This window comes from Balaenoptera ricei, chromosome 5 (assembly GCF_028023285.1).
Source record: "Balaenoptera ricei isolate mBalRic1 chromosome 5, mBalRic1.hap2, whole genome shotgun sequence".
In the NCBI taxonomy this organism is placed as follows: domain Eukaryota; kingdom Metazoa; phylum Chordata; class Mammalia; order Artiodactyla; family Balaenopteridae; genus Balaenoptera; species Balaenoptera ricei.
In genome coordinates this window covers 25,470,508-25,495,434 of record NC_082643.1, presented here as the reverse complement: position 1 = coordinate 25,495,434, position 24,927 = coordinate 25,470,508, and the positions used below count along the sequence as shown (strand labels likewise).

At 42.5% G+C, this 24,927-nt stretch overlaps 1 protein-coding gene and 1 non-coding gene across 3 annotated transcripts in view; one reads left to right on the top strand and one right to left on the bottom strand.

The window, feature by feature from the left end:
- Positions 1-24,927, top strand: part of TBC1D9 (TBC1 domain family member 9) — a 111,284-nt gene that overhangs the window by 24,313 nt on the left and 62,044 nt on the right. The gene's annotated exons all lie outside the window — the stretch shown is intronic.
- LOC132366816 (U6 spliceosomal RNA) lies at positions 13,935-14,041 on the bottom strand. The gene has a single exon (XR_009503539.1). It is a non-coding gene; the product is annotated as a U6 spliceosomal RNA (small nuclear RNA).

Below are 24,927 nucleotides of genomic sequence, written 5' to 3'. Positions count from 1 at the left end.
ATGACATAATTGCTCAAAGGGGATTTTCACTAAGGAACACAGCAAGGGAGAAAACCCTGTTGCATCATTATTTCTATTTTGAAAACCAAGAGGAAGGAGAGAACAGCCTGTTAAATGGAACTGAAATTATCATCTCCCTGGTGCCATATTGGGCTCTTGGCTGTTGTGATGGACAAGCTGAACTTTGGGGGTGAATCTGAATGCAATCTTATCTTCACACCATCAGAATCCTCTCATTAAAGCTGTAGGGATTTGTTCAGACCATGCATATCTCTAACATATTAGGAAAAACACATTAGCCAATATCCATCTTTACCATCCTTACTCTTATGAGAGCTTCACATTCTGAAGTCCAGTGACGTGGTGTTGCTGTGTAGTCACGTGAAAACTGAACTTTCACCTGAGAGAGAGGGTAACCAGTTAATGGCAATTCCACAGCTATGGTGAATAAGGACTGTGTGACATAGGGACCACCCAAAAAAGGAGGAAGAGTAAGAATTAAGGATACAGAGGGACTTCCCTGGTGGTCCAGTGGTTAAGACTCTGAGCGCTTCCGCTGCAGGGGTCACGGGTTCGATTCCCTGGTCGTGGTCGGGGAACAAAGATCCCACATGCCACGTGGTGCAGCCAAAAAAAAAAAAAAGAAAGAAAGAAAGAATTAAGGATACAGAGGGGAACAAAGCAGTGATGCCAGGACCCCAGAATGGCACTAAATGCTGCTGTTTATTTGCCTTACATATGCCTACCTTCTCATCAAAGGAAGTAGATTTCCATCTTTTCTACCACAGCTGACTTCAATTAATTGAAAGCTTTAGGAGCATTGTTACTTCTTACCATTTAGAGTAAAAACAAATAAAAAAATTCTTCACGTAACTCAGAAACTGCTTGAACATGAGAGAATTGTTTCCTTTCCCCCTTATATTGGCTTGTAGCCAACGTTCCTGGCTGACCTTGAACGTGGTATCAAAAGAATGTGCTACAAAAGAATGTAGCCAGTGACCTTTATTATCACTATACACATTGAGTGGAAGGTGTTTACCATATTACAGTCTATCTTAACTTCAGTCATATAGAGTCTACTTGTTTTAGCTTTAGCCTTGGCAACAGGCCAACTGTTAGAATGACTCCCGACACTGAACTTGCAAATGCTTTAAAAATAAATGGCCAAGACATCTCTACTACGTTTTTCCAGTAGACTCTGGTTTTTAAAGAACATCATATATGGAGAAAGATTTTAGTTAGAAAAGGGTACTACTGCTTCTGTGTAATCAAAGAAGGGCGTTAGAGATGTAAAAAAGAGGGCAGCTGATGTTTCAGGGGCATGCAGTAGTTGGATGAGCTTTTTTCTTTTTTTCCTTTCCCTATTTTTACTTTCTGGCTAATTCATCACTCACTTTATTCATTTATTCATCCATTCACTCCCTCCCTCATTTATCTGTTGAACAGGTATTAGGCACTTACCATGAGTTAGGCACTGAAGATGCAAAAATGTATGACATCATCCCTTTGCCTGGGAAACTGGATTCAGCAAGAATCTGCACAGATGTTTAATACTGGAATTAGTTTCTTGGGTTTTGTTAAGACCTAATGAGAGAAGCTTTGAAATGCAGATTGAAGTGTGTGTGCCCTCCATGGGGAATTGTTATTTGTGCTAAATGGAGAATATACCATCATGGATGGTCTACGCTCTCATCCCAGTATATGAGTGGTTTGAGACTGCCCCAGGCTCAGGTTTGAGAGTCTGCAAGTGGGCACAGGAATGGGGCTGGGCTGCTTCACAACTGTGGGCAGCAACGCAAAGAAGGAATCGTTGGTGAAGGCAGACTCAGGGGCCAAAGAATCTGACTCGTCAGAGGCTTGAACAGCAAGTCCAAGGCAAAGAGTCTTCAACTGGAGCGGAGACTAGAGGCACTGCCCCTCAAATGTATTAACTAATTACAGCGGTGTTTGGCAGCTAGTTTTGTAGCTAATTTTGCAGCTGTGAACTGCTGGAGGTCTGTGTACACTCTCAGTCTGAGTTCTCTCCAGAATTTTAAAATTTGATGTTTTCATTTTTATTGTGTTAATAATTAATAGTGTGAATAAAAGTCAATGCAAGTTATTCTGGGTTATCGGAATGACCACCTTTTGACTGACACGTGTTAGTGATCAAGTTAGCACTTGGATTTACAACTGTGATGGCCCCATATCAGTTGTTTTTGAGCCATGGAGAAAGTGGCAGAGGCGGCTTGAACAGCACAAGATGCATTGGGCCAGAATAAGGTCAGATGATTTCACAGCACTCTACACAAAGGTGTCCTGAATCTGAATAGAGGAAAATGGCTGTAGAGTCACTGCATTGCGCAACAAAAGGTAACTAAGTATGCTGACTTCCACTCAGCCTGTGCAATATTCCTGCTCCAAGCGACAAGTTAGTGTCAACAAAACAACCCAGTCTTTCACAATAAGTTAATGTGGTTATTTCAGACTTCTATTGGTTTCATAATTTTGCTGTATTTGATTTGTAAACATATTTTGGTTTTATAATTGTGAATGAGTTTCGAGCATGAGAAGTTTATACTTGGTTTTATGTGTGTGGGTGTTTGTCACACCATTTTAAGGAAAGGTAGTACTGAGGGGGTTTGTGAGAATGTTTCTACCTTTAAGGTCCATAATTAACATTTGGGAAACTTTTGAGAAGAGGCTGTAATTGCTGACCCTTACCAGCTCTCCCTCACGCCTCCCCTAATTCTTGAGGTTATCGATTGTTAATGTGCTGAGCAAAACCTGCCTTTGACACAGTCACAAAGACACTCTCTAAAATTTAAATAAATTTTGAGTAATAATATATTCATATGGTTCAAAAATCCAGAGATTTTTTTTTAAATGTTTATTTATTTTTTTATTTGGCTGTGCCGGGTCTTAGTTGCAGCACACAAGATCTTCCTTGTGGCATATGAGATCTTTAGTTGCGGCATGCAGGACCTTTTAGTTGTGGCATGTGGGAACTTTTTTTTAATAGCAACTCATAGTTGCGGCATGTGGGATCTAGTTCCCCAACCAGGGATCGAACCTGGGCCCCCTGCATTGAGAGCACGGAGCCTTAGCCACTAGACCACCGGGGAACTCCCCCGAAGATATTATTATAAATCTACTATACTTCAATTTTTAAAAAATGAAAAAATAATTATTGAAAAATCCAAAGATATTAAAAGGCCTGCAGCGGAAAATGTCTCGGTCCCATTACTCTTAGTAACCACTGTATTCATTTTTTGTGTATCTTCCCCAGATCCTTTTTGCACATTCAGGCAAATACCAAATCTAGCTTTATCCCACCCTTCCCCCAACCCTTTCCCCAACCCTTCGTACAGAAAGGTTTCCTGCACCACCAGATTCTTTCAGCGAACATGTATCTTCGTGTAGCAGGACAGAGGATGTCGCCATTCTTTTTATTTTCTTTTGTACGGCTGCCTATTATTCCATCAATGTCATCATTTGTTTAACCACTTCCCTATTAATATACATTTATACTGTTTTCAAACATTTACTATAAAACTAATGCTGCAATAAATAATCTTGTCCATGTCATTTAGCCAAGTGAAACATCTGTAGGACAAGCACCAAGAAGTGAAATTACAGGGCCATTGGGTCCATGCATTTGGAATTTTGATAAATCTTGCCAAATCACCCTCCCTTGAGGTTTCACCAAGTTTCGCTCTCCCAAGCAATGTGTGAGGAATGCCTGTTTTCCCAGTCTTGTTCAAGAGAAAGTGTTATCAAACTTTGGATTCTTGCCATTCTGATAAGTGAAAATGGTGTCTCAGTGTATTTTTAATTTGCATGTCTCTTGTAAGTGATGTTGAACAGTTTTTCATCTATTTACAAGCTATTTCTATTTTCTCTTCTGTAAACTGTCTTTTATTGTTCTTTGCCCATTTTTTATTGAGTGGCTGCTCTTTTTCTTACCAACATTTAGGAACTACTTTTAGGGACGCGAGCCCTTTGTCCGTGACCTGAGTTGCATCTTTTTATACCCCTAGTTTGTCTTTTGACTTAACGTATAGGGCTTTTGCCATGTAGAGGTTCGGGGGTTTTATGCAGAAGAATATATATATATATATATATATATATATATATATATATATATATATATATATATATATATATATAATGTGGTTTCTGAATTGTGAGGCATAGTAGAAAGGCTTCCCACTCCCAGATTCAAAGGGAATTTTGAAAGAACCTTTCAAAGATGTTGGCTCACTGGTGCTGATTAGGTTGCTGCCCTGGGCTACATCATAGCCCCTTGACCTCCATGCTCACTATGGCTCATCCTGTGTCATTCTTGTCTGTGGCATAGTTTTGGGGGACCTAAAGCTGGACAAGGGTATTTTCAGTTGCCTATCGAACTACTAGCAGACCAACTCTGTCAGCTTATATCCTGTTTCTTTTGCTTGGGCATTTTTTGAGAAGGTAGTAATGGGGAAAGGTAGAGCAGAAATGGCCAGCTGACCCTGGAAACTGTGCAATGACCTTCTTAGTCATGCCTGTTTGCGTCAATCAGGCCATTTCACAAATATTCCGTCACTTGTTACTTTTGTGATTTTTTTTAATTAACTTTTTTCTCCAGAAAGTAATGCTACTTGTATAGTTAAAAAAGTAGCACTTTGATCATTAAACTTGACATTTTTATGGAGTTCATGCATTAATATTTTCTGATTTCAGTCATTCTAAGAGCCTGTCTAGATTGGAAGGAAGCTGTCAAAGACTGGGAAGTAATGATGTGAATCAGTTAGTTTGAGCCTGGCTCTGTTGGTGATGCCTTCTTATAGTAAACCCTTTAAAGAAGGTTGTAATGATCAAGTTGTAGTATATGGACATCTTTTTCTTTATGCCAGCCACCCAGGGTCTTGAGAAGGGAAGCTGCGAGTGCATGGCATAGAAGGGGTAATTACTAGGAGTTATTAGAGTTTGTAATTCAGGACGCCATAACCACTGAGACACAGTAAGGCCTTTGTCATTTGAAAGAACTCTAATGCATAGGTACCATGATTTCCATCATACAATGTACTCTGATAGTCTAAGAAAAATAAAAAGCTCACCCCCCTCCCAAAGGAGGTCAAAAGAAATAAAGAAGAGAGAGGCAAGGTGGGGGGTCGAAGGGGAAAGAGAGGGAATGAGAGGTGATGAGAGAGAACCCCAAAGAGTCATTAGCCATAATTCAGTGACCAGGGAGGAGAAATCACTGGCAGAATCTAATCATCTGAGAAGGAAGGAAGTGGGGGGGATCACAGGCACACGTCGGGGAGGGGGTGGGCCGGGGAAGGTGCTGACAGTTCAGACAAAACGGTGATCGGAGCCTTTTCAAAGTAAAATGAAAACAAACAAACAATTCCAGCATTTAGCAGAAAATAAGGGTTTAATTGTTTTAATAACAGTAGAAAAGTGAAAAGAAAGTATAGAATGGTATCACTTTAAAGAATTATAATTAGGCCAGAATCATAGCGTTATCTATCATATATTAGTTGCCAGACTGGTTATTCTCCAGTAAACCAAAGGTTTATTAAGATCAACATAATATTGCCATGACCCAGCCCAATACCAGTCATGTGTTAAGTCACTATGTAAATGTTTCTGGATGAATGAATGATTGAATGGTAAATGAATCGTCTGTTTGGGACATATTTAGGTCTCTGACCTCAGTTCAGACTGAATAAAGATATTTATGGTCTTGGCTTTATTGTGACCGTGATTTACCTGTTTGTAGAACCAGATGGAAAGGTTTTTGGAAAGGATTTCAAGACCACACTTGGGTGCCGTTTACATTGCCCCGGCTCCTTCTCTATCTCTGAGGTTTGGGGGCGGGGAGTTGTTTTCTTTTTCCATTTATGGGAAATGAATGAGTGGAGTTGTAAAATGATCAGTGATCAATGGAACGTCTCAAATGACCAAATACCTTTTTTAGCCCTGGCATCTGTAGTGGTCGCTTTGACAAACAATAATTGATTCATACACCCATGTGATATTATGTTCTCGTCCTTGATTTTTATGTCATTGGGAGCTGTTCATTTTTTTAAAATAAATTTATTTATTTAATTTTGGCTGCATTGTGTCTTCTTTGCTGCGTGAGGGCTTTCTCTAGTTGCAGTGAGTGAGGGCTATTCCTTGTTACGGTGCGTGGGCTTCTCGTTGAGGTGGCTTCTCTCATTGAAGTGGTTTCTCTTGTCGCGGAGCACAGGCCCTAGGTGCGCAGGCTTCAGTAGTTGTGGCTCGCGGGCTCTAGGGCACAGGCTCAGTAGTTGTGGCACACGGGCTTAGTTGCTCCGCGGCATGTGGGATCTTCCCGGACCAGGGCTCAAACCCATCTCCCCTGCATTGGCAGGCGGATTCTTAACCGCTGCGCCACCAGGGAACGTCCCTGGGAACTATTCTGATTGTTGAAGGTTGGCCTGAGTAAATCTTTTCTCATCCCCCAAAGGTCCCCTGCTTCTATGAATTGGGCATCAGTTATTACTTCCATTGTTTGAAAAAATAGGCTCTAGGTCTTGTGGGGATCCAGGACAGGGGAGGAATAAATCCTGGGTTGGAGATGGGACAGTCCAGCCCTGGGAGACTGGAGGAGGAATTTAGACCCACTGAGGCTAGGCGCGTTGTCTGAGAAAGTCTCGGTAAAAGGCAGCCGGCTAAGACCAGGGCAGAGGTGAGCAGATGTTAGCAAGTAGGGAGATTGTGTGCTCAGGGAATTGGAATGTTGGGGGCAGGATACCAAGCCTGGTATTCAGCCACAGGGGAATAATTCTAGACACTGGGTCAGAATGATCTTGTTATTAATAGGACCAGCAGGAAGATGGCGGTTCCTCAAATACTCTTTGCCACAAAACAGAGCCTATAGCCAAGTGCCAGGGTTTTATGTTCCTCCACTCTGGGGTTTAGGTAGCTGGAGAAAGAGAGGAGATGAAGGAGTTCGTTTGGACCACTGCAGGCTCACAGGCTTGGGGGCCAAGTCAGGGTCAAAAACAGGCTAATCAGCACCCCAGCTGTCTCATGCTTTCCAAGGTGATGCCTGTTGTCAGTGTTTCATCCTAACTGTGAAGCATCTTTATTTATGAAAATTGCTAACAACTACACAAGTGGGGGTTAAGGAGAATACTGTAATTTTTATAGATTGTCAGTTAAAAAAAAACAGAAAGGATGCTGTGGGATCTAAAGTACATAAGGACATTGGGTCTTCGTTTCTGTGCGAGGGCTTTCTCTAGTTGCGGCAAGTGGGGGCCACTCTTCATCACGGTGCGCGGGCCTCTCACTACCGTGGCCTCTCTTGTTGCGGAGCACAGGCTCCAGACCTGCAGGCTCAGTAATTGTAGCTCATGGGCCCAGTTGCTCCGCGGCATGTGGGATCTTCCCAGACCAGGGCTCGAACCCATGTCCCCTGCAGTGGCAGGCAGATTCTCAACCGCTGCGCCACCAGGGAAGCCCCAGGACATTGAAATAAAGTTGAAGTTTCTGGAAGCTAGAAGTCCTTATTTTTACTCTTTTTATTTATACTACTTCCCTCTAAGCATCCTCAACCCCCTTAAAGAAATTATTCTAGAAGCTGATGCAGTAAAATGAGCACAGGCTTTGGAGTCTTACCGCCCTAGACCCACTGACCGGGGCTGCCACCCAAGTGGCTGTGTGCCCGTGTTCTCATCCATCAAATAGGGATAAGAGTTGCATACATGTCATAGGATGTTGTGAGGATTAATTAGAAAGTGCTCTATGTAAAGTGATTAGGATAGCAGCTGACATATGGTCAACGCCATTATTGGCTTTGTTTGGTTGTTGTTTTAAGGTCAATTGGAAAAATACACATATGCTTGGCATATATAGTACATTTCATTCCATTTCTTCAACCAGAGTATAAACAAGGCTTCTAGTGGAAACATAAATTCTGTTCCCCAGACCCTTAGGATCTCTAGGGTCTTCTCCACCCTTTGGGCCTAGTTGTCTGTTGCCAGTTAGATGCCAGGGTAATTCTGGAAACTTCCTTCGAAGGCTGGCTGAGCCCTAGCGAGGGCACTTATCTCAGAGAGAAATCACCTTCTAGGAACTAGGAAAGGAGTTTTGTGTGTTGTCTGGGCCACAGTGGCTCCCCTCTGGGTGTCCACACAGGAGCTGGTCTCTGGTCTCAGTCACAAGGGTCCATCATTCCATTCTGGAGAATAAACAGAAAATACCAAACTGTGAGGCCTGAACTTGCCAGTATTGGTAGAAGCTTTGGGGCCACCTTGGAAACCAGTTCTTCAAAGGTTAGTCCCCTCCAGGAGAAGGTGGATGAAGGAAGCTTCTCCCTAATAGAAATAAAAACAGCAGAGATTTTGCCACCTTCCCTGGGGCGGACCATCTTACCTTCCAAGGAGCACAGTGGCACTCGATTTCCCTTGCTGCACCTGCCAGCCCAAGGCCCTTGTCACCCTGTGAGTGGGAAGCAGCTTAGTGGACTCTCTTGGCCAGTGAAACGGATCCTGACTTCACTCACTTAATGTCTCTGAGCCTCCATTTCCTCATCTGTGAAATGGGGATTTCATCTGGGTTTTTTGCAAGGATTAAAGAGGTGATTCTGTGTTAAGGACAGTTCCTAGTATAAAAGAAGGGGCTCAATTAATCTCCTCCTCCTCATAAAGTTTCCTAACTGGTTTTCCCGCTTCCGTTCCCACTTCCCTAACGACTGCATGCTGCCATCAGAGGGATTTCTACGCAACGCGTGTGACTCCCCAGCCCCCAGAACCTTCCCCGGTAGGGTAAAGTCCAAACAGTGCAGCATGGGGCTGCCCAGCTACAATCTGATCTCTATTCCAAACCCGCAGTCATGCCCCAAACATGCCATGTGCGTTCCCACTGTGCTGGGTCACCTTGCCACACGTGGGCAGCTGCAGCCAGGAATATGACTGAACAATTCCCGAGTGCCAGGCACTGTAAATGTTCCATGTGCCTTATCTGCTTAAATCCCCACCACAGCCCTGTCAGGAAGATACCATTATCTTCATTGCATGGATGAAGAAATTATGATTTTTTTTTTTTTTTTTCAAATTATACACCTTGCTGCAAGGTCATGACCCTAGGATGCAGTCAAACTGGGATTCCATCCAGGTTCCTGGTGCTTTTAAGTGCTATCTTCTACCAAGCCCAACACCAGGACACTGTTCGAAACACTCTCTCACATGAGCATCCCAGCCCTGGTTAATCGCCCTGGAGCATCTATTCTACGTACCCTTGAACTAACGAAGCAAATGAGCATTTTATTTCTGTGAGTTTTTTTTTTTTTTAATAAATTTATTTATTTTTGGCTGCGTTGGGTCTTCGTTGCTGTGCGCGGGCTTTCTCTAGTTGCAGTGAGAGGGGGCTACTCTTTTGTTGCGGTGCACAGGCTTCTCATTGCGGTGGCTTCTCTTGTTGCGGAGCATGGACTCTAGACACTCGGGCTTCAGTAGTTGTGGCTCACAGGCTCTAGAGCGCAGGCTCAGTAGTTGTGGCGCACAGGCTTAGTTGCTCCGTGGCATGTGGGATCTTCCTGGACCAGGGCTCGAACCCGTGTCCCCTGCATTGGCAGGTGGATTCTTAACCACTGCGCCACCAGGGAAGTCCCGAATGAGCATTTTAATGGTTGCTGTTTGTATGTGCTGCTTCTGTCTTCCCAGTTGGATCCTTGTCTCCCCAAAGACAGCAGAGATAGATTGTGTTTCCAGTGCCCAGCAAAGAGAGCTACGGGAGCTCAGTGTACATTTCATAATGACAAAGATGAAAACCCGGCCTCCAGGAATGAGACCGTATTTATTCCTTCACCTCTTCTAGAGACTAATAACCATGGTGACCACTTAACTAAGATTCAAAACGTAACCATGAGAAGCACTTTTTCACCTACCACTCAGTCTCCTTTGTAATGTAAGATGGAAGTGTTATGACCTAAAGCTCTTTTCATGCTGTCAAATTAAGCATTATTTTAAAAAATCCTGCATACATTACATGGACAAGATACTCCACGGTTTATGTAGCACTTCCTTGAACAGTATGTCATCTGATCTACTCAACAACCCTGGGAGATGGGCAGAGAAGATAAATGATTCTTGACTTAGTGGCAGGAAACTGTGGCTCAGAGAGGCCAAGTGACCTGTCTGAAGTCACACAGCTCGTGAGTTAGGGAAGCCAGAACTTGAATTCGCCACCTCTGATTACTTTACACAACCCTGGGTGGGCCCTGCCATGTTAGAAACGTGCCCATTCCCATCAAGGAGATAGACCACTGCCATCCAAATGTTTCCCTTGTATTGCTGGCACTGTCCCAAATTTAAAGGAACTTAGTTTTTTTAGGGGTTTCCCTGATGATCTTTTTGGAAATTATTTGAAATAGGCATGTTGGTAATTTCCTAATCATTTGGCTTGCTAATTGTTAAAGTGTTCAGTCATTGTGGTGGTTTATTCATTGGGCCTTCTGTGGAGGGCCAGGAGGCCTGAGAGCCTGGGCATTGGTTACATGGGGGCCCTGACTCACTTTTCCTCGGAGTCCATTCAGAGGAGTGAGGGCTAATGATCAGAGAGCCTAAAACTTTTACAAGGAGGGGATTTTTCCGTCCTAATAAAAATTTTCCAAGAATGAGCCCAAAGAGAATCAAAGATCAGGCAAAATGTCACATGAGTCACCTCCCCATGTACATGGCTAGATGTATTCTTTTCCTATTAAAAAAAAAAGAAAAATATGTACATTGCACTTAAATAAAGTAAAGCACGTTTAGCTTAACTTTATAGACAAACTCTTGGAAAACTACATATTATCAACTCGAATGATGTCAGTATGTAACAAAATTAAACATATAGAAATTTTGTAATGCGCTGAAAGGTTTTTGTGCTTTGTTTAGTCTATCCAGAGCTTTCCACCTATTTTCACATCATAACACACTTAGGAATTGGTAGTATTTACAGGGCACATGGGGTAAGTGCCCACCCAGCTGCCCTAAAGTGTTGAAGAGTCTGTGTGCTGCCCCATGTGTGTCACCATCTCCCGGGGCACCACTGGGAAGCCCTGTCCTGATAGACAGAGAATTAAGGGCTGGGCACCGGGGGACCCAGAGCCCTGCTTTGCTGTCTCTGTCTCAGAGAATACACTAGTTGCACTGGTGGAAACCCTGAGTGCATGAAGCACACTCCTCTCCCAATCTTATAATCTTCACGCTTTGACAGAGCCATGGAAAGAATCTGTTTTCCTGATCTGTGTTCTAGATTTCAGAGGCCCTGGCCCTCGACCAGCAAAGAAGAAGTTCTGAAGCTGGAAGTGCTGTGCTGGGGTGCCCAACACTGCCCAGTTCTCAGCTGGGCCTTTGCCTCACTCAGGACCTTGTAGCCAGTATCTTCCTTGACGTCCCTGAGTCCCTAGTTGTAGCTGACATGCTGCCGGGAAATTAGTCTGAGAGCCGTAAATGAGATGATGTCACAACAGGAAAAGGGGAGGCATGTCTAAAAGGATAAGGGCTGGCGAATTAGCCATCAAGGGAGAATCACTGACATTCTGGAATTGTCTATGTAATAGCTGTCAAACAGGAAGCCTGTGCAGTTTGAAGAAGCATCTTAAATATTGTTCATTTACAACTGGAAAATATTTAAAACTTAGGCTTTTTCTCCCTCTGTTTCTCCCTCTTCTCTCTCCCTTCCACCCTGAACCAATACGGGTGACAGAAAGAAAAGTTGGGGCAAAAATCTTCTGTCTGTATCTTCTGGATTCAGGGAACATATGGTGACTCTCTACAGAGTCAGGATGTTTAGGGTTGCATAAAAGAATCTGAGGGAGATAGTGTGGAACTGTTACGTGTTTTCAAAAACTGTACTGGTTGAGAAACATTGGCATAAATGGAGTTCTTTCCTGTGATTATATTTTTTTAAAGTTTTAAAATACTGATTTTGATGTAATCCTGTTCTTTTGTTGCATATTGTGTTCATTAAATCCGAAGACAGAAATCAAAATTTGAGGGTTTTTTTTTTAAGAGCCTCCCCTACTCTAAGCTCATTTTAAATGAGCAAGCTTTAAATGAGCATAGTATAATATGTGTGTATGCATATATATATATATGTGCATACTATATGTCTGTATATGTATGTATGCATATACATTTATGTGTGCATGTGTCATTTTTGCTTAGAGATTAAGAAGCTAGGTACAGAAGATGTAATTCAGGGTGAAAGAAACAAAGTACGACCTTCACTACTTTCAGTTTCCCCATTCCTTGATAAAACAATAATATGAAAAATAATTCCCCCTACCTTTCATCTTTCTTCATCAGTCTCTGCTTGAAGATATATGAGTCAAGTGACTTTGCTGGTATTGTATAGTTGGTTGTCATACTGCTCTCTATGTCTATTGTGTCTGGTTTATAGTATGAAAAAAGAACAATTTCTTGGTAATGACTTAGAAGTCACTTTGCAAAAAAATGCCCCCCCCCTGCAGTATACCGCTTTTATTATTGCCAGTGAGCCTTTTTTTTTTTTTTGCCATCCATTATTGATATTTTTCAGAGTAGTTTACAAGGACTTTCCAGGCCATCCCTGAACTATTTCTTAAGAAATCTTAATTGGGTTTAATATATTCCATAAGGGACTCACCTACATTTGCAGGTCATTAATGTATATTGAAAAACACGTCAGGTCATAATACACAACTTGACGAAATAAGGGCATTACTTGCTACCGCACACCTGGCTTTGCAAAGTCAAACCATCTTTGGCAGATTTCCTGGTTTGGTTTCTCCCACTTGTTGGTGCCATGGTGTTCTTTTTATTTTCAGATCCTCCCAGCTTAGTTTTCTCTTTAAAGCTTTATCTGGACCTTAGGTGAAGATTGCTTTCACTCGATTCATCACAAACTGAAATGTCTCTGTGAAGTAGCCCTTAGTCTTGTCCAGGTGACTTAAGGCTAAGCTAGAACCAGGATTCTTCTGAAGAGTGCATGCCAGTGGAGTTGGATGCCCTCAAAGGGGTAAAGTCAAGACAAAACACCCAGTGATCAAGCCAGGCTGCTACTGTACCTCTCCCCTGTAAATAGCCTGATTGTTTTAATTACAGTTCTGTAGCCGCTATTTTTATCTGTTCTGGAGTATTTGGATGCAAGTCTGGAAAGCGTATTATTAAATTGCTGTTAATGCCTTGGCACTCTGTTCCTGTAGCACTTGCCTTGCCATCGTACAGAAGGGAACATTTATTCAGAGCCCATCTTAGATGGAGCCGGGGGGTAGTTAGGGTTTTAGTTGGACACTTTTGGTTACAAGGACCAGAGACTCAAGTTACCTCGGGTACCTAGGTTTCCTTGCCAGGATACATGCGACCTGGAACCGGGCCTGGAGAGCTGACAGAGAACCTGTGACAGCTGTAAGAAGTGGCTCCCCGCCTTTCCCTTGGCTCCCTATCATACCCACTCCTCTGCGCTCTGCATTTCTGCTCTCTTCTCCTGAAGACGCCAGGCTTCCTCAGCCTCTGCTGTGTATCTGTTCTTTTTTTTTTTTTTTAAACATCTTTATTGAAGTATAATTGCCTTACAATGGTGTGTTAGCTTCTGCTTTATAACAAAGTGAATCAGTTATACACATACAATATGTTCCCATATCTCTTCCCTCTTGCATCTCCCTCCGTCCCAGCCTCCCCATCCCACCCCTCTAGGTGGTCACAAAGCACCGAGCTGATCTCCCTGTGCTATGCGGCTGCTTCCCACTAGCTAGCTATTTTACATTTGGTAGTGTATATATGTCCATGCCACTCTCTCACCCTGTCACATCTCACCCCACCCCCTCCCCATATCCTCAAGTCCATTCTCTAGTAGGTCTGTGTCTTTATTCCCGTCTTGCCACTAGGTTCTTCATGGCTTTTTTTTTTTTCCTTAGATTCCGTATATATGTGTTAGCATACTGTATTTGTTTTTCTCTTTCTGACTTACTTCACAAAAATATGGAACGCTTCACGAATTTGCGTGTCAGCCTTGCGCAGGGGCCATGCTAATCTTCTCTGTATCGTTCCAATTTTAGTATATGTGCTGCCGAAGCGAGCACTGTGTATCTGTTCTTTAGCTCAGTGTTTCTGCCTCTGTGTCATCTGCCTTGTTTGCTGCCTTCCCTTCTCATGGAATCCTTTCAGCTTCCGCTTCTGTAGCTACTTGGCTTTCCTCTTCCTCTGTCTCAGCTCAGATTCCCTTGAGAGGGTGTGATGGGCCGGCCTCATCTTCCACTTAGGCCCCTGTGCGTTTGCCCTGATCGTAGTCACGGGTGAAAGGCAGCCTTATTTTATACAGTGTGACCCCATGCATGCATGCTAAGGGTGACCAGTTCTTAGGGTGGCTGGTACCCATGACGGAAAGTAGCAGGAGCTGACTGGTTACAGAGTCTCATCTTTTATGAAATCTTACTGGCAGGATCTTCCTTATGATATTTTGTATTCCTTTAGTAGTTCTTTTATTATTGCTTTATTATAATATATGCATCTTGTAAATAATTATGAATACAAAGTTTTATAAAGTATAGTTCTAACAGCATAACAATTACTTTTGAAAATATAGTTCTAACAGTTAAAAGAGTTCCTAATTTCTTCCCTATGGGGCATCTCCCCATACGGATGTCATTCTCCAAAGGGAACCATTATTAACAGTTTGATGTACAACCATCCAGGCATTTCCAGTGTAGGTATAAACACATATTGCCTCTTTATTTGCCTTGCTTATGTGTAACTAAATGCAACACTGTGGGTACTTAAAATATAATGAATACACAGTTTTAAAATATAATGAGTACTCAGTGATGAAAGTTGAGAAACTAATTTCATTCATTTCACTTTTATGGTTTTTATTTTGGGACTGTAAACTTCCTGACTTAAAGATAAGCTAGTTATTAAAAACACCCAATCACTACAACTGAGTTAAGCCCTGTGTGTATTTGATACACACAAATATGTATCAATTTGTTGTATTGCTGTGCTTTATATGCTAAAGGGAAAAAAATGAACTTTAAAAAAAATTACTAAAAGACAAAGCCCAGACCCCTCTCCATCGGAGAGTGTTTTAAGGATGCCATTCATTTAAATATTGACCCGAAACTGGCATGTTGCATCCTAGCAACAAGATTACTAACCTGTGGTTGCGAAGAGCAGCTTTAATGTAAACACAGTAACCATCTATTTACTTGATGGCTTACTTGATCTCTCTTTGAGTAAATAAAGCCCAAAGTAGAAGGTTGGAAGTAATTGAGAAAACAACAAAAATTTTTTTTATATCATAAAAGTATTGAATGTACCTTAGAGAAACTTTTGGAAACAGAACAACACAAAAGAGAGGAAAATTGTTTTACCCACCAAATATGTTAATTTTTGTAATCTTTAATAATAATGTTATAATTCATAGCATAGACAATATTATACTTGTAATTTGACAGAGTGGGATCATATAGAACAAAAATTAGAGTTTTGTGGGGGTTTTTTCCACATAACATACTAGATATGTTTTGCCATCTCATTAAATAATTATTCGAGGACATGAGTTTAAATGTCTAAATATCATTGTATAGATGTACTATAATATATATAGACATTCTAGATAATTTCCTAGATGTAATTTTATTTTTTTTAATTTTTAATTTTTAAAAAAATTTTATTTACTTTTGGCTGCGTTGGGTCTTCGTTGCTGTGTGCGGGCTTTCTCTAGTTGTGGCGAATGGGGACTACTCTTTGTTTGATTGCCAGGCTTCTCATTGTGGTGGCTTCTCTTGTTGCGGAGCACGGGCTCTAGGGTGCGCGGGCTTCCGTAGTTGCGGCGCACAGGCTCAGTAGTTGTGTGCACGGCTTAGTTGCTCCATGGCATATGGGATCTTCCCAGACCAGGGATGGAACCTGTGTCCCCTGCATTGGCAGGCAGATTCTTAACCACTGAGCCACCAGGGAGGTCCTACCTAGATGTAATTTAAAATTCATAACTGTTTCTATTTCGTGATATTATTTCATTGTGGAGAAGGGGTTAGGAGAATTAGGAGAAGGGTGGGCAGTCATCTTGGGACAGTAAGTGGCTCCTGCAAATTCGGCCCACCTGACAAAAGGAGTCTGAGGAACATCTCGCTTAGGTTTCCTTGAAGTGGTGGGTGTGGCTTATCTGTTAGAAATAGTGGGCTTCTCACCAATGAATTGCTCCCACCATCACCAAAAGAACTCCTGCATCCTTGCTCTCATGGCTGACCTTGGCCGGCCTTGAGCCATCAGTTTCAGGTGTTCAGACTTGCCTCCACAGACAAGATGAGAATCAATATACCTTCCCATCGTATACACGGAAGCGGCTGTAAATATAATGAATATGCATCTACCTTCCTCTTCCTGGGTTGAGGGCTTATTTGAGGATTTGGATCACAGAGGTGCCTGGAGTGCTTTTGAATACATTCAGTCCATTGTCCTCATTGGTCTGTATCAGAGCAGACTTGAATCCCTGAAAAAAGTCTGAGAACAACAGCTTGCCTGTGGAGATGAAATCACCGGGGCACTGCCGGGGTCAGGGCTGGCGCCTGGGTATGTGACCCATGCTGGTGCACAGGGACCTGCATTTAGAAGGGCCCCAGCCTTGGTTTAATGTTCTACTGTGGCTGCCTAGGAATTCCTAAGAATTTTTAAGCAAGGGAACATGCATTTTCATTTTGCACAGGACCCCAAAAATTATGTAGCCGGTCTTAACTGGGGTGTAAAGTAAGGTATGAAAAAGATATTTTAATGGTTCCTTCTCAGACACGGAAGAGAAGGAAAAATCAATTCCACCTGCCCTCCCTTTTTGCAGGAGAAGAAGGTGCATGTGACTTTAAGAGACTGGCCTGCAGGGTGAAATGGAGCAGCTCCTGGAAGACTTGGCCTTCAAGGGTGCTTGGAAGATTTGAGCAGCACAGAACTAACTGGCTGCTTGACAGAGGCTCTGCAGGAGAAATGCTCTTCCCATTTCAGTTTTCTGCGCAGTCTGTTTAGTTATAAACTAGCCTGTGCTTTATCTTTTGTGATGGAAAATATGAACGTATATTTTGAGCCCTAACTTTCTGGGTACTTATATAAGCATGAAATTCAAAGACCCTGTGATCCAGAATGAGTTTGAAATACTACAGAGGTGGGTGCCCCGCCACTGGGACCTTGTCATTCTACCCCCTCCAGCCTGCTCCCCTATCGGTAAGAAATGAGTCAAGGGTCTCTTCAAGAATCACCTAATAGACTAGTTCAGATTCTCCACACTTATTTATTTTTATTATTTTTTAAAATTGAAATATAACTGATGTGCAATATCATGTTAGTTTCAGGCTGATTCTTCACCACGCTTTTAAACCTAGGCCCCTTGAAATAAATATACAGCGAAAACCTCATGCCTTTCCCTATTCATGTATTCTTGCTTTCAATTGAGAAATGATTTTGTGGGATTTTATTTTAGTTTGCAGTGGCAGAGCTATAATTTTTTTCATTTCCCAAATAAAAAGTTATATCATAGAATTGAATGTACTCTTTAAAACTATACGTGATTCTAGTAAACGTGGTCCCAAGAATATTGCTGCGCTCCAGCCTCCCCTTCCCTAATTCGGTGCTGTTTAAAGTGCTGGTTTGCAACCTATTTGTTTCAACTGCCTTGAGCTAAAGAATAGAAATTGAGATTAAGCATTTAGAAAGCTAGAGCCATTTGTCTGTTGAATTAAATGATGAAAAATTGGAGGCTTGTATTTTCTTTGTCTCTTTTCATATTCTCTAGCTCTATTTTTGTATTTCCTAGGCACTGTATTTTACAGACGTCTCAGTGAGCAACATACTGGAAACTAAAACCAAACTGATTCTTAACCACAGTTTAAGAACTATCCTAATTGACAGAATCAGCAATGTTTTTCCTACACTAGCAGAATTCTCATTAATCCATCTTTCCACAAACAGAAACAAGTTGTGTGTGTGTATGTGTGTGTGTGTGTAGACGCGCCCCCTGCCCTCTAGTAACTTGTCCTATTTCACGGCAACCGTGATGTGAGATACATCTGGCTGGACTAGGGTCCTGAGAGGCAGCTGTGAAGGTGAGAGGGGAAGAGCTGTGTGTGGCCTTTTTCAACCAATAATCATGGTTTGAACTGTGTTGAGAAACCATTTTTACCTAAATATGCGAGAGGGGTTGGAAAAGAAGCAATACTTATGAAAACAAAAACACTCCCAGACTGTTCTAAGCTGAAAGTAGAATTCCAGTGTTGGGATTGGTCTCTCCCTTTTAGCCAGTTATACCCCTGCTTGAGAAAGGCTGTTAGGCTCTTTGAGGTTATGACATTGAGAAAACACATTGCTCAACACATTCTCAAATCTTGGTCTCCTTTCGTTGTCCGATTCTTAGACAAGTTTAATTATTTATGGCCGGTTTGCTAGAACTTGTTATATTGGGTTCTGCGGGGCAGAGATGAATAAGCTCTGAAAATAATTCTTGGTTTCTCCCAATGTCCATCAGGTTGAAAACTTTGTGGCCCATTTTATAAATATTCAGCATGATGTGCAGGACATTATTCCAGGCTCTGGGAATTCCAAGGTAGATAAGGCTGTGCCTGCTTCAAGGAGCTCACAGCCTGGTGGAAAGAAACTAGTTTTTTTTCCAGTAGGAAACAATGTGATAATCGCCTTAGTAATATGAAGTGCAAGGTGGTTGACAGATCACAGACAAGAGGACAGTTAATTGCCAGGAGATTTGGGGGTGGGGGCTTGAGAGGATGGGGAGAGTGTGGGAAGAAAGCAAAACATGCCTGCGGCTTCCCTGGTGGTGCAGTGGTTAAGAATCCACCTGCCAATGCAGGGGACACAGGTTCGAGCCCTGGTCCGGGAAGATCCCACATGCCACGGAGCAGCTAGAGCCCATGCGCCACAACTACTGAACCTGTGCTCTAGAGCCCACGAGCCACAACTACTGAGCCCACATGCCACAACTACTGAAGCCCGCATGCCTAGAGCCCGTGCTCTGCAACAAGAGAAGCCACCGCAATGAGAAGCCCGTGCACCGCCAGGAAGAGTAGCTCCCGCTCGCCTCAACTAGAGAAAGCCCTCGCCCAGCAACGAAGACCCAACGCAGCCAAAAATAATAAATAAATTAATAAATAAATAAAATAAATTTTTTAAAAAGCACAGACTCTTTTTAAAAAAACAAACAGGGCTTCCCTGGTGGCGCAGTGGTTGAGAATCCGCCTGCTAATGCAGGGGACACGGGTTCGAGCCCTGGTCTGGGAAGATCCCACATGCCACGGAGCAGCTGGGCCCGTGAGCCACAACTACTGAGCCTGCGCGTCTGGAGCCTGTGCCCCGCGACGGGAGGGGCCGCGATAGTGAAAGGCCCGCGCACCGCGATGAAGAGCGGTCCCCGCACCGCGATGAAGAGTGGCCCCCACTTGCCTCAACTAGAGAAAGCCCTTGCATGAACCGAAGACCCAACACAGCCAAAAATAAAAAAAAATAAAATAAATAAATAAAGTAGAAAAAAAAAAAGTGCTCCAATAAATATCCTTGAGTATATATATATATATATATTTAAAAAAAAAAAAAAAAAAAAAAAAAAAAAACAAACAAAATGCCTTGTGACCCTTGACCTGGATATTGAGGGAAATGGACATTTTCCAGAAAGAAAAAAAAAAGAGAGGACATTCCAGATCAAGTAAAATAACTTGGGTGAAGGCTTGAAGGCTTTAAAAACAGACAAACAAACAAAAAAGATTTATTCAGAGAAGTGTAAAAATTATGATATGGCTGGATTTTGTATATATATCCATTAGCAACTGCTTCTGGATGTTACTGTTTAAGTGCTTTCTGCCTATTATCATGTAGCTCACATAAGTGCTAAGACATACAGGCAGGGCTCCAATGACAAAGAGGCAGCAGCAGGTAGAAGGACAAGGTGGGAGCCTGTGACCTACAGAAACCTTACATGGGAGAGAGGCTTGCAAATACTGATCTCAAGGTCTTGCCTTTATATAGAACATATAAAGAAGTAAATCCAAGTGTACTGCCCCTCTGGCTTTAGAAATATCAGTGTGTATTTGCTGAAGTGAATCGAAATCCAGTGTCTATCTGAGTGAAAGCCTCTAAATAGTAAACTGAATTTCTGATCTGGAAGTTTCAGCAAATGTCAGCATATTAGGAAAGGCAAATAACTCAGAATACGGAACTGGAATGGCCAATAAACAGGAAGAGATACCCAAACTCATTAATCGTCAGAAAAATGCAAATTTCAACAACAAATAGGTATTGCTTCTCATCCTTGAGATTGGTGGGAAAAAACAAACAAACTGATAATACTAAGTGTTGGGGATATTATGGAGAAACGGATATTCTCTCACTTTCCTGGTACGGGTGTAAATTGGCACAATCACTTTGGAAAGCAGTTTTGTAATGACTAATAAAGTCTCAACACACACCCTATGACCCAACGATTCCATTCTAAAGAAAGTGCTCACATGTTTAAGGATCATGTACAGAGAATGACTGCAGTGCCTATTATAGCAAAAAATAATAAATAAAAGAAGAAGATAAACCCAAATACCCTTCCTTAGGAAAATGGATAAGTTACAGTATATTTAAACAGCGGACTATTACACAATATTTAAAATGAATGAATCAGATTTGCAAGTATAACCTGGGTAAATTTTACAAACATTGGGTAAAAAAGATTGCAGAACAATATCTACTCTTTATCATTAATGTAAATTTTAAAATATACATCAGTGTTAAATCTATATTCATGTACATACATGGGGGGGTCAAAGTATAAGGACCTGGATGGGAAGAATAAAAAACTGGAGGGTGGTGAATGGAGAGGGAAATAGAATTGAGGGTAGCACAGGGGAGACCTTTACCGTGTATGTTGTATTCTCTTCTAAAAAAACAGAACAGATCTGAAGCAGATAAGGCCAAGTGTTAAAGTCAGAGTGGTGGGATATGTGTTTTGTAATTTTCAATACTTTTCTGTGGTTTTGAAATATTTCATTAAAAAGTGGTGCTCAGTACATATTAGCTGTGCCGCGTGGCTTGTGGGATCTTAGTTCCCCAACCGGGCATTGAACCCAGGCCACCACAGTGAAAGCACCAAGTCCTAACCACTGGACTGCCAGGGAATTCCCTAGTGGGTACTACTGTAGCTTCCATATCAGGAGACAGCCCACTCCCCAGACCACTCCCGCATGGTCTTTGTAGGACTCTATCTCTGACTGGCTACAAAGCTGAGGGAGTAGAGGGAGACCAAGTAAGCTTCAGGATCTTGTCCACTTTAACATTAAATTATCCCAAGATCATCAGTAGATGGATTGATCATTGCCATGGGCACATCCCTATGTGTCCCACACTCTTCTGATACATCCCTGCCCCCAGAGGGGTGAGGGGCCGCCCAGGAGTGGAAATGACTCTGTCTGCATCACTTACCCTTTAGCGCCCACAGCTGGTGGGAGGCCTAAATGTGCCAATTCTGCAGAGTGTTTTCTGAATTTCCTTGAAAACAGCAGTTTAATGTTACAAGATGCCCCTGAGCTAACGTAATAGGTAGGTGCAGAGAAGAGTTATTGTGAGGACCATAATTTGACTTAGTTATCTCAGGCTATCAAAGATTGTTTAACACCAGAAATAGCTGACTGGAACAGCTGCTAAAACAGTGCTTTGTGTGGGAAATGATGAAAAGTTCAGTATTTTGACAGCCACTTCAGAGGGATGAGTAAGTAATAAGACTTCTAAGAAAATCCTGATTGCTGCTTTTTTGGGGGGTGGTGGTGGCGGGGATTCTCTAGGCTAGATATCAGATTTCCCATCTTCTAGTATTCAGTGTAGACAGAGGGTATAGGAGGAGTATTTTCTCTTTTCCAGTCTCGACTCCTTGTCTCAATAGAGATTAGACAGCACAGTAATAACTTATTATTTAGGTTTTCTAAAAATACCTAACTTGTCCTTTCATCAGACGTGTGTTCAGGGCTCGCTGTGCTCCAAGCAAAGGGCGGGGTCCGGGGTTCCAAAGCAATCAGTCAGACCTTGCCATCATGGAGCTCCCAGTCTGGAAAGAGGGGAAGAAACGGAACGAGGCAAAATGTACATGTAATTTTAAATAAATGCAGTAGGTATAACAGAAGCAGAACTCAGAGGGAGATCAGAGTTAGAAAGAGGTGGCGTGAGATAATTAGGAGTTTGTCGTTTGAGGTGGTGGGAAGTGGTCGTTGATGGGCAAGCACAACATTCCAGGTGGAGGGAAAATCCTGGTCAGTGCTACAAAGTGAATGGCAGAATGTATTTATTGATTTGACCAACTATGAGTCTCAATTCACGACATTACTTTCTGTTGGGATATCCAGTGCCTTAAGTTTTCAAAGAACTTTTGCAAAATGTTTTTAATTGTATGTGCACCTAATGTGAGTATCCCAGTATTATATTGTCTATAATTTACTTTCAAATATTTCAGCACGGACCCTGTGGTAAATATGGGCGAACCTGTTAGTATCCATCTAAATCTTCATGGACGCACGCTCAGGGTCAGTGAGCTGGCATCTCATCAGAAGCCCTCACTCCGGGGGAATCTCCTTGAAGCCACTCCGTTTTCTTTACCTCTGAGTAAAGAAAGTACTTCTTTACTGGAGGTTTTGTTAATTAGGATGATGGATGGTGGAGATGGATTGTAGTTGGGGACATTTGTGGTGGTCAAGATGTGCAGATAGGGTTGGACTGTTTCAGAGGTCTTCCCTTCCTGGTGTTACAGAGTACAGAAGTCTAGTGAGACATGAAAGATGGGGAAACTGAGGCTCGGAGAGGTTGGGTCTGGGAGTTGGCAGAGCCAGGACTGAAGAACTCCAGAACCCGGACTGCCTCTTGTCGGTTGCCCTGCCCAGTGAGCTGCGTTCACCCTTGGAAGAATCTATATCTACCCTGATGCTCCTTTAGAGGCTCATTAAACCACAGAGGCTAATCCTTGACTGTGACTCCCTAAACCCAGGCTGAAGTTTGTGTGCCCTAGAAACAACGTATGTGATACTTCCAGTATTTTGATTCAAGAAGAGGGAAGTATTACCAACATGCGGTTGTTATGAGGGATGAATTTGTATTTCACATGTCTTTGTATTTCTAGTTAACACAGAGGGCAATCCAGTTTAGCTAGCACTCTTCTGCTTTCCCTATTAATGCACTCTACCATCTGCAGATAACTGAAGAGTAATTAGAGGTCTTTGCGGTAAATCCGAGTCACCGTAGAGAAAACAAAAATGCACACGTGTGTGGTATTATATGGAAGACGACTCCTTGGAAAACTCTGCAGACTCTAAATATTTGATTTTTGATGTATTTCATACAGGCCAGAGCAAACAAATGAATTCATTTACCCTGTAGCGAAAGTTTGTTTTTCCTGGAGTATGCAGGTCAGCTAATGGTCGCTGTGGTCTGCCGTGAACCTAAGTGGATTCCTGGCCTTGGATAAAGACCAAAAGGACACCTGTAGGGCTGCCCCATGTTAACCTGCCCTAGGCTTCTTGCTTAACCCCAGGTTCGGGAAGGCAGGTGCTATTACAACCACTTTACAAATGAGGAAATGAAAGCCACGAGAAGTTAAATGGCCTGTCCATGTGGCCCAGACCTGGTCATCACAGAGTCAGAGCCAGGACGGAGCTGTGGCAGAGCAAGGGAGGCTAGGGGCCTTTACCTCCCCCTCCCGGCCTCAGCTACCATCAGTTCCATACCAAAGCCATCCTTAATAACCATGCAATCTAAGTAAAAGTAAAATTAAAGAAAGGAGGCTCTTGGCAGGTTCTAGAGAGGTTGCCTAACCCCTCCTTCCAACCAGCCTCTTGCCCCCAAACCTTATTGTATTCAGTCTTTAAGAACAATCTTGTGGGACTTCCCTAGTGGTCCAGTAGTTGCCCCCATGCTTCCACTTCAGGGGCAAGCATGGGTTGGATCCCTGGTCAGGGAACTAAGATCCCACATGGCGCATGGCATGGCCAAATCAAAATGAAACAAAACAGCAACAACAAAAAATCTTGTAATCATCATATCATTTCCATTTTACATCATATCATTTTCCATTTTGTGAACACGAAGACATTGGGAAAAAATGTCCTAAGCTTATTCAACTAGCCACAGTTCCTAACTGGTCCTTCTGAGTCCAAACCCTGCTCTATGCTGGGTTGCATCTGACTTTAGAGTAATTACGGGCATTGACTTTATGGAAATCTTTTAGATTCATCCTGCCAAGCAAGGAATCCCGTTTATTTGACTTTGTAGAATTTGTGTGTGTGTATCCGTGTAATTTTAAAATAGTATAGAAAATGTTTGGTGTCTAATCCCAGCTTGGTGCGGATAAAGGAGGCACCCCTTCCTGGAGGGGGGATGTTGGCTGAAAGGTGGTTATAAGAGAATTTGCACTCCTGGCAAGAGAAGGCACTGCCTCTTCTTAAGTGAGCATCAGTACGCTGGACATTTGTATTTCTCACACATAAATTGCTAAGTTCGTTTGTTGAATGTTCCAGCTTGCCTCGACTTGGATGATGTGAGTGAGTTTCCCCCAGGACCTGGCAAGATCACTGAGGTTGCCGACCGGAAGAACTCAGCTTCGTGCTACCACAGTACCTTTCCTGATCCTCAGCCTAATTACTACATCTTTGCAGAGCTGAGTGTAGACTAGGCTTCAAGCATCTCTGCTTATAACGATTGATGTGACAAATGGCAAAGGACTCTGCCGTTGAGATGGAGAAATGCTTGTTGCACAGCCCTGTTCACTTCTAAATGCAGCCCTAAAATACTGCTTGGCCCTCTCCCCTACTGGATTATAAATGCCTTAGGGACTCTGTCTTATTCAACTTCGTGCCCACAGGGTTTGCCTTGAACATAGTAGGCACTTATTGTTTGCTGAGCTGAACTGTACCTTCTCAATACAAAAGAAAAATGAGGCGCACGAAAATAGTACATG